We start from the raw sequence: 15,375 nt of genomic DNA, 5'->3' as shown, positions 1-15,375 counted from the left end.
CAAGCTATCATCTCTGGATTGACTATGAATATTCATGAATTAGACAATCACTTGTTGGACATCTTTATTTGTCAGGCTCGTCAAGCCCTAGCCTTAATTACCAGGCTCCAGAGGTCGCTGGAAAAATCTTAGAAATTAGCCAAATACACGGTTACATGCCAGAGAAGTTAGTCCGCTATAGAAGTTACAGTTTGCGACATCTAGATTGTATACTGGACCCTATATCCGTAGTCGACTCCCTTAGCATACTATTCACTCTATTTGGCCAATTTCTACCATTTTTTCAGCCATCCGCGGGGGCTGGTAGAGGCTAGTCAGCCCCCCCCCCTACCCTTTTATGTTTTTGTTTTTCTATGCCTAGCATTGTGGCAGCTATCCATTGTTGGGGCGATGATCGAAAAGAGCCCCTACTCCCGGTGTGAGTGGATCAAATAAATCTGTATAGATATGCAGCTTGTACTGTTCAGCAAAGACCTGGTGTGTTACGCCATGAGACAGTTTGCCGGGTGTGCAATACAAACAAAGAACGGTGTACAAATACGTGAATAGCTCCATCAGGTCCTTAAGTTATAGAGAAAGTTCTTGAATCACACCCAACCTTTGGCAAGTGGCACTTTCCTGGGAGACGTGTCGATAACTCCTTACCTATTGGTTATGATCTAGTATCTCATGTTCCTAGTATTCAAAACCTGCTCGTTGAGCTTTTGCGTGAGCAAATGCATAACTACTGTATGTCCTCTCCAGTACCGTAGGCATTTGTACGACGATGTGAGCGAAGAAGTCGTGTTTCCATTTCTAGTTTTGTTTCTTCTTTTACTGTTGTTTACCCCCCTCTCTCATTGGGATGCAGTTAGTTGGCGACTAGATGCAAATGAGAGTCGCCAACTAGTTCCACACGGCCTACCATACACTAGTTCCTCTGACAAGCTAGTAACCTGATTTCATTCAGTTAACCTCCTAGTCTTGCCGTGACGGTTGCGTTTTCGATGTCATTTGTATATGTAGGTGTGGGTGTGGATGTGGGTGTGGTTTGGAGACAGCATAAGTCGAGAAGTATGATAAAGGTCGGAAAAAACAAGGACGTGTTTCATCATGGACCTTCTGGCACCTTTCCTGTGCCGGCAAAAATCGTTAACGTTATGTTGTTAAAAGACAGGAAGGCAAACCTACAACAAAATAAAAACAAAAAGAGATGGTTTACGGAGACCCATTCTACCACCAGACGAAACATAAACGATGAGGCCAAATTGCTCTCTGATAATCCCTGGGAATCCTACATTAGGGGCCAGTGTTTTTAAAGAAAATTGAATATACGAGATTATTACGAAAAAGCAAGAAAAGATTACAACAATACAATTCTTCAACAACTTAACTCCCTATCCACCAACAACCCTATATCGTTTTGAAACCTAGTCAGCCAGTTGAAAAAACGACTCCATCACCGAAGATGAAACAATAGATGAACGATGAACAAACACTTCAAATACACTTCCAAAATCTATACGGAAGTGCCACCATGTCCAAAGGGCCGGAAACTGACAATCATTTTCAGACTCGAGATTAAAAATAAATTTGCAGAATTTGATGACAAATCCGTTAGTCAAAACAACTCAGAGAGAGAAATAAAACAAAACGAAATCAGACAAAAGCTATCTCCCAACTTAAGAATAACAAAGCTTCAGGTAACGATTTAATACTCAACAAAATGATGAAGTGTGCAGGCCATATCCTTACGAAACGGCTAACCAAATTGTTCAACTTAGCTCTTTCATCTGGACACTGCCAGTACCAGGTACAGGGAAACACAGTCGGCACCAGTGACAGGGAAACATAGTCAGCACCAGGGACAGGGAAACATAGTCAGCACCAGGGACAGGGAAGTACAGTCAACACTAGGGACAGGGAAACAAAGTCAGCACCAGGGACAGGGAAACATAGTCAGGGACAGGGAAACACAGTTAGCAACAGGGATAGGGAAACACAGTCAGCACCAAGGACAGGGAAACATTGTCAGGGACAGGAAAACACAGTTAGCACCAGGGACAGGGAAACACAGCACCAGGGACAGTAAAACATAGTCAGGCACGGGGAAACACAGTTAGCAACAGGGACAGGGAAACACAGTCAGCACCAAGGACAGGGAAACATAGTCAGGGACAGGAAAACACAGTTAGCACCAGGAACAGGGAAACATAGTCAGCACCAAGGACAGGGCAGCACAGTCAGCACCAGGGACAGAGAAACGGCATTGTCCCGCTACATAAAGGTGATCCGAAAGATGATCCGAACAATTGCAGGGGGATTTCTGCTATAAGCTGAATTGCAACGTTGTCAAGAACATTACTTAACATACGTCTCATACTAACTATCCAGATGAAAATTAAGACAAACGCAAACATACCTATTGGTGTCGACCAGAAAAGTAGAGTTGGAATCAGGCAGACCGAAACCCGATTCATTGTGAATCGACGGGGAAAAGCGTTACTTGTGCCAGACTTCGCACGATCTGTATCTGCATATGTATATTCATATATATATTTATAGCCTGTATAACCGCCCTTTGGTGTAAAACACCAGCTTCACAGGCTCACGGCGCGGCAGCAGCTGGTTACGATGTACTCAATGGCTGGGGTTAGACATGCAAATTTCCAAATGCGCCTTGTGCTTTATATGAGCCCTGACTTGAGCATTGCATAACTCACCGACTCCGTGGATTTGCATACAATTAATACACTTGAGTCCAACTTGAGCATAGTTTCGAGATTACTCAAGTTGAGTCCAGAAAACGGGCCTATCTATGCATTGGTCGCTAATTGTAAGATTTCTTGTCAAGATATAACCTCCATAACGGGCCCTCTGGGCCTTTTTTTCGGCTTATAATACACTTTTTTGCTGATGACTTATTTTTGTACTGGGTCCTTTGTGAAGCCAGCCGGTACAAATTACGCCTAATGGTTACGAACTGGCTGCACAAAGGACCCAGTACGTCACCAGAAAAAGCCCTAAAAGGCCCAGAGAGCCTATGGAGGCTAGTTAAGACATACGTAATAAAATGTCGTCACTATGGAGAGGGCGGTACCCCTGCCAGTCCTCAAGTACCTTTGCATGTAATTGGGTATGTACCTACAGTGCGTACCCCCTGATGTCTAGGTCATTAACAAAGTGATTTATCGGGCTTATTGATGTTAAATGTTTTGATATTACCATCGCTAGATATGCAAGGTAGTGGTGATTGGTGAACCATAAAACTTCCATGGAATCTTTTCATTGTGCGTTTTGCCCATGTTTCTAACATCCAACTATTTGTTTCCTTGTCGACTGTAGAAGTCTGAGCGATCGAGACCTCGGTTATCCCAAAGAGAATCACAGCACTGGTCGAAAATTCCAATCAATCAATTAATCAATCAATCAATAAATAAATAAATCAACTGCACGGGCATCAACTCCAGGATGTTTTATGTTTTGTGTTATGCTCAAACTGAACCTGAAACTTTTATTTTCGGCAGAGAACCTCCGGTTGGCATCTAGCTCTCGAGCTCTGAGTGTGTCGAAGACCTGGTCCTCCCATCGTCTTCTATGAGTCCAATGATTGTTGGAAAATAGTTTAACCTTTGCCATATACGATATTACTGCCCCTACCCTTCTGTGCCGTTACTCGGGGCTCTCTGGTTCTTTGATCTAATCGTACAGTTAGATGTCATCAGCAGTATTCAGAAGTGTGAATAGCTTCATCACGTTGGTAAGTTACAGAGGAAAATAAAGTTCTTGAACCACAACCAAAATGACACTTTCCTGGACCGATAACTCTTCAGCATCTTTCCACAGGGAAAATGCCACAGAGGTTGTGGTTCAAGAACCTCACAGAATCGTTAGATTTCTTGTGAAGATATACCCTACCAGTCCCCAAGTACCTCTTCATGTGATTGGGTCTGTTCCTGCATACATCCGTTTGTATTACAAAGGACACTATCATGTCATCTTAGGTTGCAAAGTAGTCTGTTGGTTAAGGTTCTTTACTTAGAATCTAAAGGTTCTGGGTTCAAATCCCTAGCGAGGATAAAATGTTGGGCTTCTATCTACAGCACAAAACCGATGTGGTACGCCTAAAGTCGGTTTAAAAGTTATGCGAAACAATTGCGAATCTCGTTTTTTTCGCCCTATCTAATTAATGTTGGAGTCTGCGGAGGATGTCATCCATAAAATTTACTTGCTGTGGCCTAATTGACTTAAATAACTGTCATGTTTTTTAAACGAGTGGGAGGAAATCTGACAGCTGCACTCAGCATGTAACAGAGCACGGTACATTGTAGGAGAAACACGATCTCGCTTCCTGCACGTATCTATAGCACAAAAAGAGATCGACTTGTCCTATTTTTATTTTATGTCGACAGTGAAACCGGAGCTAACATCAGACAAAAATATTTGAGAACTAAGAACTGAGGCAAAACTAAGACATCTGAGAGAGTCTATTTGAGGATGTCTGAAAACCAACAAAATTTGTTGTTGTGACGAGAAGAAGGGTTGGAAGGTGGAACATGAGTTGTCTGTTATGAGTTGCTGTTTCTTTGCATGGCGGAACTGGATTTTCCAACAGTGGATTCAAGTTAGAGGGCTAAAAAGATGATCCAGTCAGGCAGGCATAGTTCTGTCAATATGCAAGATTCTAATTCTTTCTCATGAGAACTGGACAATGCCACTGGTCTAAGAGTGTTGTAAAAATTACTGTGAATTGATTGGAAGATGGCAGTACTTGTTTGTATTTTATCATTTCTATTGCCCATGTTTTGTCACACGTTCGCAAACCAAATTTCCCCGTTTTTCCCATTAAAGACACATCAGGGGGTGCAAATTAAGCGAAAACAGGAAACATAGTCAGCACCAGGGACAGGGAAACACAGTCAACACCAGGGACAGGGAAACACAGTCAGCACCAGGGACAGAGAAACACAGTCAGCACCAGGGACAGGGAAACACAGTCAGCACCAGGGACAGGGAAACACAGTCAACACCAGGGACAGGGAAACACAGTCAGCACTGGGGACAGGGAAACACAGTCAGCACCAAGGACAGAGAAACACAGTCAGCACCAGGGACAGGGAAACACAGTCAGCACCAGGGACAGGGAAACACAGTCAGCACCAGGGACAGGGAAACACAGTCAACACCAGGGACAGGGAAACACAGTCAGCACTGGGGACAGGGAAACACAGTCAGCACCAGGGACAGGGAAACACAGTCAGCACCAGGGGCATGGAAACACAGTCAGCACCAGGGACAGAGAAACACAGTCAGCACCAGGGACAGGGAAACACAGTCAGCACCAGGGACAGGGAAACACAGTCAGCACCAGGGGCATGGAAACACAGTCAGCACCAGGGACAGAGAAACACAGTCAGCACCAGGGACAGGGAAACACAGTCAACACCAGGGACAGGGAAACACAGTCAACACCAGGGACAGGGAAACACAGTCAGCACTGGGGACAGGGAAACACAGTCAGCACCAGGGACAGGGAAACACAGTCAGCACCAGGGAAGGGAAACACAGTCAGCACCAGGGACAGGGAAACACAGTCAGCACTGGGGACAGGGAAACACAGTCAGCACCAGGGACAGGGAAGTACAGTCAACACCAGGGACAGGGAAACACAGTCAGCACCAGGGAAACACAGTCAGCACCAGGGAAACACAGTCAGCACCAGGGACAGGGAAACACAGTCAGCACCAGGGACAGGGAAGCACAGTAAACACTAGGGACAGGGAACACCTAGAGCATTTTCAATTCTGGGCCCAAAATTTTACATAATGGACATTCTAAAAATGGTGAACCTATAGAGATCTATAGCATCTGTAATCTCCGAGCAATGCACACATTAGGTTTCCAGACATTCGTGAGACCGCTTCGATCGATAACACTCTTTTCTTAAGTAACGGTTTTAGTGTACCCGTCGGAATCATTAGAGTTGACATTGACAATATGTACATCGTATATCAATTTTAGCTTCTGTGTAAATGCATCACAAATATTGTTCAAACAATCACACCGATTTGCACAGTAGATCCTCTATTGAAAATAATGAACACATTATCAAGAAAAATTAAAGAGCCAACCGCATTTGCACACTGCCTTCGCACAGTAGATCTTGTGGTGAATAGCGAAAGAAAGACCCAATTGACAAATTAAGACAAACGCAAACATACCTATCGGTGTGGACCAAAAGAGTAGAGTTGGAACCAGGCAGATCAAAAAACGATTCATCGTGTAACGACGGGGAAAACGTTCTTTCTGCCAGACTTCTCCCGATGTACTCTATGTATGCATTAGTCGCTAAATCATTGGTTTACAAGATGCACTGAGTACTTCAAAGAACAATACAGCGTCATCACTATGACGTCCAATCCCCTGGCAACAAGACGCCCACCATATAGCTATATAGGCACTTTGTCGTTCCCTGCTGATTTCATTTAATTGGGTTTGAACCTAGTCTGTATCATATTAAACAGTGATATTATACAATGTGTGACCTACGGTGTCTAGGATATCGACAAAGGTCTTTCCTCGGCTTCATGAAATGAAACATTCTGACATTACATTGGCCCTTGACCACCTGTGGCTCCCGAGTCCGAGGAACTGAACAAATCAAAGGCACGCAACACAAGGAACGGTACCTTTGACGTGTCAATGATGTTGTGCAAAGTGTAGTTCATGTTACATCTAGCGGCCGGAAACGGTCCTAATTCCCGGTGTACAGAAAATGCGAAATGGAACGAAGCGGAACGAAATGGAACGAAATTGAAAAAGAAATGGAACTACAGAAAGTGCGAAATGGAGCGAAATATGGCAAACTGAAAAAACATTGTTTCACACTTTCTGGAATCCCAAACTAGTTTAAAAAGCAAACGCTACATGCAAACAGAGATTGGCACTGTATAAGTTTGTTAATACTAGCAAACGTGTACTGTTTCTTTTGTTGCTATGGTAATGTCAGAAATTTTAAATAGTTAATTTTATGAATCCCGATGCACTAACACATTAAGGTACACATTAAATAATGTGATGGGGAATAATGTAAGGGGCAGTGTGGGGAGAATTTTTCCGTGAATCGGGTTCGGAAATCACTGGATCACACGGTTCTTTATTCATAACCACGATCTACATACGATTAACAACCGACGTTTCGGTAACCGCCTGCAACCTTGCTCAGGGCACAACTGATTTGTACTTTGTTAGCAGCGACACCTAGCTGCAGTGTAGAATAGTACCAGTCAGTATTACCACGGGGAAGGTGACAGACGGTCACCAAAACGTCGGTTGTTGATTGTATATACTATTGTACATCACGTTAGATCCTGGTTGTAAATAAAGTATTTTTATCCGATGCTATTCGTCGAAGTAATTCGTTTTCAACAATTTCGACGAGTGCGGTTGTGTTTTGCATCCGTCCTTTATACAGTATAATATGGTACAGACCCAATTAGATAAGCAATCAAATTGGCAGGATGTCTATGTGGTGATTCCTGTCCTAGGGGCACTGTACTGACGTCTTCTGAGGTAATTTTGGCACAATGCTGTCGCGACCTTTCCGAGAAATCAGTCATGGTACTCGTCGAACAAAACCGTTATCATTATAAACGAGATATGTTTTGTTTGTCTGTCTGTCTGTCTGTCTGTCTGTCTGTCTGTTTGTTTGTTTGTTTGTTTGTTTGTTTGTTTGTTTATTCAACCAGGGGAAATCATGTCGCCACTGCTGGCGATTTTCTAGAGCCCTGGGGAAACCCCAAACAAAACATTCTGAATGTTAAACTTTTCAAATATGACTGCAACGTAGACATACTGTATTGCTCGACCTGTTGTTAACCTGCTGTGGTAATACCTTGTATATAGAGTAAGCATAGGTCTATAAACATAAATACGGATTCATACGACAGTTGGTTCGGCGTACAACGGTGCTATAGACAATAAGGCGTCGATAACGGTTAGACATACAGGTAATAAGATACGCCAAAGGACAGTAACTAGAGCAACTGGATACAATTTTGAAACAGATATAGCGGATGCTGTCTGAAACGTCTGACTGATTTATTCAGTTGCTTGAGTAACTGTCTTTTGACGTATAGACAATGGAGCCCAAACGATTCTACAATTCTACACATACAACATAGAGCCAGGCACCATACGGATAGAATGCACGATCAGGTATAATTAAGTGTTAGTATTTAGACTAGAATAGTCAAATGCTATATTGTTACCCATTCTCTGTCCGTCCTTTCATGTTACATAAACTTGTGATTAGCCTACGGACAAGAACTTGCAATAAAATTATCATTATCATTTAACCGGCGCACAAAAATCATATCACTACATAATAAAGTATTAAGGAGCCCAAAGCGTTATCAATGCGTTGAAAATCGGATTTTTTTCAAATTCAATTTTCTAGTCCTTTCCATACAGTGATGCCGCTACCAGGTGAGCTACAGGCAGGGACATCCCTATTCTGGACTGCACCTGAAAGAAAGTCTGATCATTTGGACGCCTGTCTTTGGACGCATTGTCAAAGTTTTAGGACTGTGGCTACGGTCAAATCTCAAGTGGGAAACACAAGTGAGCGAGATAACAAAAAAGGCAAGCAAGCGCATGTTCATGATTCGCAGGTTAAAAACGTTTGGTCTCCCACTGTCTGACATGGTAACAATATACTGTGGGTTCATCCGTCCAGTACTAGAGTACTGTGTCCCTGTCTGGCATCACAGCTTAACAAATCACCAAACAGCAGCCATTGAACGTGTACAGAAATGGGCATGCCGCATTATTGTTTATTAAACCACGTAGCAGTTTTGAAAAACATATAGAGAAAGAGCTATTGAAGTTAGAAAAAAAATCTCGAAAATAACCCTTTGGACACTCCGATTAGTAAAAATGAAATCAAACAAGCAATCTCTAAACTTAAGAACGGCAAAGCATCGGGTAGTGATCTCATTCGCAATGAGATGCTCAAATGCTCAGCGCACATCATTTTAGTACCATTAGTCAAACTTTTTAATCTATTCCTGTCTGCAGGATACTTTCCCCAGGAATGGTGCAAGAGCCACATTGTTGCACTACACAAAGGTGGTGCAAAAGACGACGCAAATAACTACAGGGGAATTTCGGTGACAAGCTGCTTAGCCAAGCTATTCACCTCTGTTATAAATACAAGACTTACAACATATTTAGATGAATACAAACTAATCTCTCCTAACCAGGCAGGTTTTCGGAAAAACTTTGGTACAAACGACAACCTATTTGTTATGGACTCCTTGATTGGTAAATATATATCCGGTAATAAACGGCTTTACGCCTGTTTCATAGATTTTAGAAAAGCGTTTGACTCCGTTTGGCGCGAGGGGCTCAGATTCAAACTACTTAACTCGGGAATAGGGGGGAACTTTTACAACGTAATCAAATGTATGTACGAAAAACCCAACACTTGCGTCAAAACGCCTTCCGGCCTAACACCACCTTTCGTCACTAATAAGGGTGTTAGGCAGGGCTGCAATTTAAGCCCTACACTTTTTAACTTATTCATCAACGATTTAGTGCAGGAGTTAGACCATATAGAATGTTCACCACCCACTTTACATAACCTATTGGTATCTTGTTTGCTATATGCTGACGATGTCGTTTTATTTTCTGAATCCGATAAGGGATTACAGTGTGCCCTAGACAGACTAAATACGTTTTGTTCTAAATGGAAGCTGCAAGTTAACCTAAAGAAAACTAAAGTTATCATCTTCAACAAATCCGGTCGATCCTTCCCAAAACTAACTTTCTTGTTCGGACAGGACAAAATAGACATTGTTTCCTCATACTGCTACTTAGGCATTACAGTAACATCTTCAGGCAGCTTCTCTTTAGCCAAAAAACAACTGTCAAACAAAGCCCGTAAAGCCATATACAGCTTCAAATGTCTAACTCGCTCATCAGTTTCGCCCGATAGTTTACTGAGGATATTTGACTCATGTGTCAAACCCATTCTATTATATGGATGTGAAATTTGGGGTACTGAGAGACTGAACGACACGTCACCGATTGAAATTACACATAACCGTTTTTGCAAAAACATTCTTGGTGTTTCCAGAAACAGTAGTAATATAGCAAGTAGATCCGAATTAGGTAGACTCCCTCTGGACATTGAAATTTCTGTCCGTCTCATTAAGTACTGGTTACGCTTGACGCAATTGGACATCGCTACGCACCCATTGCAGAGAGACGCACTCCTATTTCAGCATAGCTCTGTTGCACATACTAATAGCCGTAGAAAAACATTGTTACAGCGAGTTAAAGAAATCCTTGATTGTAGCGGTTACTCATATCTCTTATACTCTGATAGTTCACTCTGTGACCCCAAATATGTATGTACTCTGATAAGGAACAGAATTTCTGATATGTATATCCAGACATTCCTTCATAATCTAAGTGCCGATACAGGTAAACTGAGATTTTATAAAACTTGTAAATCTGTATACACTAGAGAGAGGTACCTAGAACTTGCTGATTTTGAGTCGCGCTCGGCCATCAGCAAATTAAGAATTAGTGCTCACTCCCTAGAAGTAGAGAGAGGACGATATAAGAGTTTACCAGTGTGCCAAAGAATTTGTAAATACTGTACGTCCAAGGCGGTGGAAGACGAAACACATTTTATTTCCAAGTGTATATTTAACAGTGACGAAAGAACCGAATTATTTAAACAAGTTATCACGAAATATCCCTACTTTTGCACATTCACGGATGAACAAAAAGCTACCTTTCTCTTGAAATCACAGAACCCACAAATACTAGAAAAAGTGGGACTTTTCGTCTTCCACTGCTTCCAAAAAAGAAGTCAAACCCAGCTAATTTAGCTAATTTAGATATAGCCAACAATTGTATATAGTACCAGTAACCTATTGTTACAGCAAAGTCAGACACAGTTTACTGACGCTTGTATGTTTTTCCAATGTTTTATCATGTATTTGCAATTAGCCCACGGGCATGAACTTGCAATAAACTTCTTATTATTCTTGGGAGGGCCTACACAGACTATAACACAGCACTTAATATATGCGGTCTAGAGAAACTTGCCAGTAGAAGAGCCAACCTGTGTATGAAATTTGCAAACAACATGACAACATCCGAGAGAACTGTAGGGTTAGTGCCCGCTTCCAGGGGACAAACACACGGCCGGTCACTCAGGAACTCTAATGAATTAACCCTGCCAGTCTGCCGGACGGTTAGATTTAGGAATAGCCCGGTGTCATCTTTGTTACAGCTCCTGAATGCTACAAAATGAAATGGATCGAATTGTCTATATGATAAGCAAATGGATATCAGATAGACGAACTCAATGCCGATGCTTTGAAATTGTTTTAATACCACTGTAAATGATTTTAAATGATTTGTGTAATGTCTTGATGGTGAAAACCAAGTGCAATATGTACAGAGGGCACAATTCAGCCTTTGGCTGCAATGCCTTTTTATAATGAATAAACCATTTTGATTGATGATTGATTGACTGTCTACTATGACCATTGTTTTCAAGTCCATTTCATTGGGTGGTCAATATAAATAGGATTAACTATGATCTATTTAGATCTCTTTGTAATGTCCCTGATGCGAAAATACATTGTCCTCCAACAAGCAAATAAAAAGGAAGAGCTGAAATGAAAATGCTGATATGAAACAATGCAATGCAATGGGAATATACGTAGCAATTATAACTGAATACATCAAGAATAAAAACGCAATCAATAATAATGTAGACCCACTAGCATTCACGCACTACTCGCAAAGTAGATCTTTGGACATAATCGATGAAGAAAACGCAAACATACCTATTGGAGTGGACCAGAAGAGTAGAGATGGAAACAGGCAGACCAGACACCGATTCATTGTGAGTGGAGGAGGCGACGCTGCTGCTAGCAAGAACAGAGAGACAGACTGACCTGTTGTCCAATAAGATGTCATGAATATTCCTGTGACTCAACTGGTAGCAGCCTCACATGACACATCTCGACATCGTGCGCTACTAATCGATTGTCCATTTTGGGTCATGCAAACATGTCGAGGTAATCGATTTTGATCATAATCTGTCCAGTAATAATGTTTAAATTGTACCACTCTATTTGCTTACCTGGATGTTTAACATTCATAAACGTATGTCGAGGTATATTATCTAAAAGCCAGTCCACATGAGCAGTGAATTACGACGTCGACCTTAAGTATGATTCTTGGCCGTGAGTCTCATTTATACAAAGCAATGAAATGTGTTTACACCCAGCGAAATAGGCGGACTTGTTGTAAAACGAAATTTCATTAATTGAGACATTTTTTGCGCTACCATTTTTTGTCCACTCTGGGTCCAGCAAAAATGTTAAGGTGTATTATATAAAAGCCAGTTCACATTAGCAGAAAAGAACGACGTCGACATAAGCAATAGAATAGGTTTACATTCAGCGACAAAAACGTAACAAACTCCTAAAGTCATAACAACAAGTTACATGGAAGTGCCATGCATGGTGTATGCCATATGTTATCCATATGTATACTCTAGTGGACAATAATGGATGACCCTAGCACAATTATTCATCATAGACATCAGTATAGATACATGCTCGCATGGCTTTAAACAGGCGGAGAAAAAGTTACAGACCTTGCATTGTTCTTTTACGAAGAGCTGATATTTCTTCCTATGGGTTAAACATTTGGGTCTCTCCCCGCGGTTTAAGATAAATGACGTTTTCAATAAATCCGTTAGATGTACATGTAAATGGATGACCCTGAAGGCACTTATAGCCAAGGAAACGAAAGCATCACAACTTTGAAGACGCCATGCTAGTTGATGGCCACGTTAAGGGCCGTAATTGTATATATATATACTAATGTAATTTCGACATTACCTACGTATATGGCTTGTATCAATTACTGTACAGCAGTACGCTCCACTCGGGATGTCATGACCAACGGTTAGGGCCCTAACTCACTGGACCCGCGGCACGCTGGCGACCTCGCTGCGACCGAGCGATTTGACAGCGCGCTCAACGAATTTCATAGATAAAAAAACGAATCTTTTTTACGCTTTGTGTATTCTGTTGTCTTTAAGTCATACTTGCACGTTGTACATGATATCCCCCATTATAAAGTCAAGGGTAACACACATCTAATTTGGACGCAGCGAGACCGCCAGCGTGCCGCAGGTCCAGTGAGATAGGGGCGTCAGGTATGACGAAAAGTCCAAGGCTGCGTTACGATGTCTTGCGTTTGCATTTTATGGTAATTAGTTACTACTAGCCGGATGCAAACGTACTTCACGAATCACAAAACATATGTGATACAGAGAATAAGATGATAACCAAATATTTGTGAATTCGGTGGCTACCCAACCCTATTCCTCTTATGCTGAATCATTAACCTAATACAGTAGTGCCAAAATGCGAGAGAAAGTACGATCTAACCTATGGCTGATGAAATTTAGGTGCTTTTTTCACCCATGAATATATCACACATAATGAAAAAAGAACCGTTCATAATCATGACAATACTTGTACTTAATTTTTCTGGTTTTGAAGACAATGCTAACCAGATATGTATGTGTCTGGCTGTTATGCGACAATCACATACAAACATGTACCTAAGCTACGGGAATATAGATAGTTCTTACCTCCCAACCTGTTCTCAGTTGCCCATTAAGGTATAGTATGTCTGCGCTTTGCGTCAGTGCAAGCCTCTATGGGGTCATTAAGAACATATGCTTTTACAGACCCCGCCACATTAAAACGTACCTTATCTTCGTTGATGAAGGTTAGACATCCTAGTAATATGATACTGACTGACGAAAGACAGTGGATTCTGTCTGAAACGTCTGTTTCAAAAATGTTATCCAGTTGCTTGAGTAACTATCTTTGGTGTACCTTGTCCTCAATCGAGATATTGCGGACGAATCGAAACCTTGAAACCTCTAAGTACCCTTCAAATTCTGCCAGCTTGCAGCACGCTTTTGAAAGCCAATAATGAAGTCGAATAGATCTGAACAACCGTTCGTGCACCCTTCAGGCTTCAGACACCCAGTTGAAGACCATCCCACTATATCAGGGGGGTGCCAAAACCCACAAGGTAGAGACAGACCATTTATCTTAACTAATTCAGCAAATACAGAGTCTATCCTACCACAGTCGACGTCACTCATATACTGCCCAGATTTCACCAAAATCCCACCAAAAAAGGATTTTCAATGGTTTAAACCCTAGTTTTACCTGCTCTCTCACCGTGTGGTCTAGGCGCAGGCGCTAACTCTTTCGTCTCCCCTGATGGTGCGAGGTCAGTGACTTCGGCCGTGCTGATGTCAGGAATAACGTTCAAAACACCATCTGTTGCTGATGACTTGGAACTTCTATTACTGCATCAACACGAGTATCGGCCGTGTGTGTCTTGAAGAGCAGGTCTATTGCTCAAAGCAAATACAAAAGGCAGTCAACATATAGGTGCCTCGTACCAACAAACGGCGGTAAAAATCACTTGACATTGGTTTGTCTGGTAAATTTCTATCCAACGAAGAGGTCATGTGTTTGTGGCCATTTGATGGTTAGTCTGTGAACACAGCAAATGTAACAAAAGTTTTAAGATCTGATACCTCAGTGAAATAACTGGAGTGTTTGTGATATACTTATTGTGAATTTCTCGCTGATTCTGTCTATGTATTTTCCCACTTAGGAAACAGACATACATATAACCGAAAATGAGATAACATTTCATAACTTATTCTGTGACCTTTCTGAAACCTTTGACCTAACTTCCTGTCAGCGTGCCCGACGACCCTTGCATATTAGAAGTGTGAAAACACAAACAGACAGACCAAAACCTGACGTAGGAAGTCTCTTACATTCTTAATGCCCATGTGAATGTAATACGACCATGTCAATTTCACATTGATAATAAGTTTATTGCAAGTTCTTGCCCGTAGGCTAATTGCAAGTACGTGTAACATGAAAGGACGGACAGACAATTGATAACAATATAGCATGTGACTTTTCTAGTCTAAATACTAACACTAAATTCTATCTTATTTGGGTTTGACTTCTTTTTCCGAGACAGTGGAAGACGAATGATCCCACTTTTTCTATGATGTGTGGGTTTTTGTGATGTTAAGAGGAGAGTAGTTTTCTTTTTGTCTGTTAACTTGGAGAAATTTGGATGGAATTTGGTGGCCTCTTGAAACAGCGCCTTTCTTTCTTGATCGTAGAAGGGGCAACTTGAAATAAAATGTGTTTCGTCTTCCACCGTGCTTGACATGCAGTATTTACAAGTTCTTTCGCACACAGGTAGCTTTTTGTACCGCCCCCTCTCTATTTCAAGGGGGTGGGC

The sequence above is a fragment of the Branchiostoma lanceolatum genome, chromosome 15 (assembly GCF_035083965.1).
Source record: "Branchiostoma lanceolatum isolate klBraLanc5 chromosome 15, klBraLanc5.hap2, whole genome shotgun sequence".
Classification (NCBI taxonomy): domain Eukaryota; kingdom Metazoa; phylum Chordata; class Leptocardii; order Amphioxiformes; family Branchiostomatidae; genus Branchiostoma; species Branchiostoma lanceolatum.
This window is presented reverse-complemented; position numbering follows the sequence as displayed.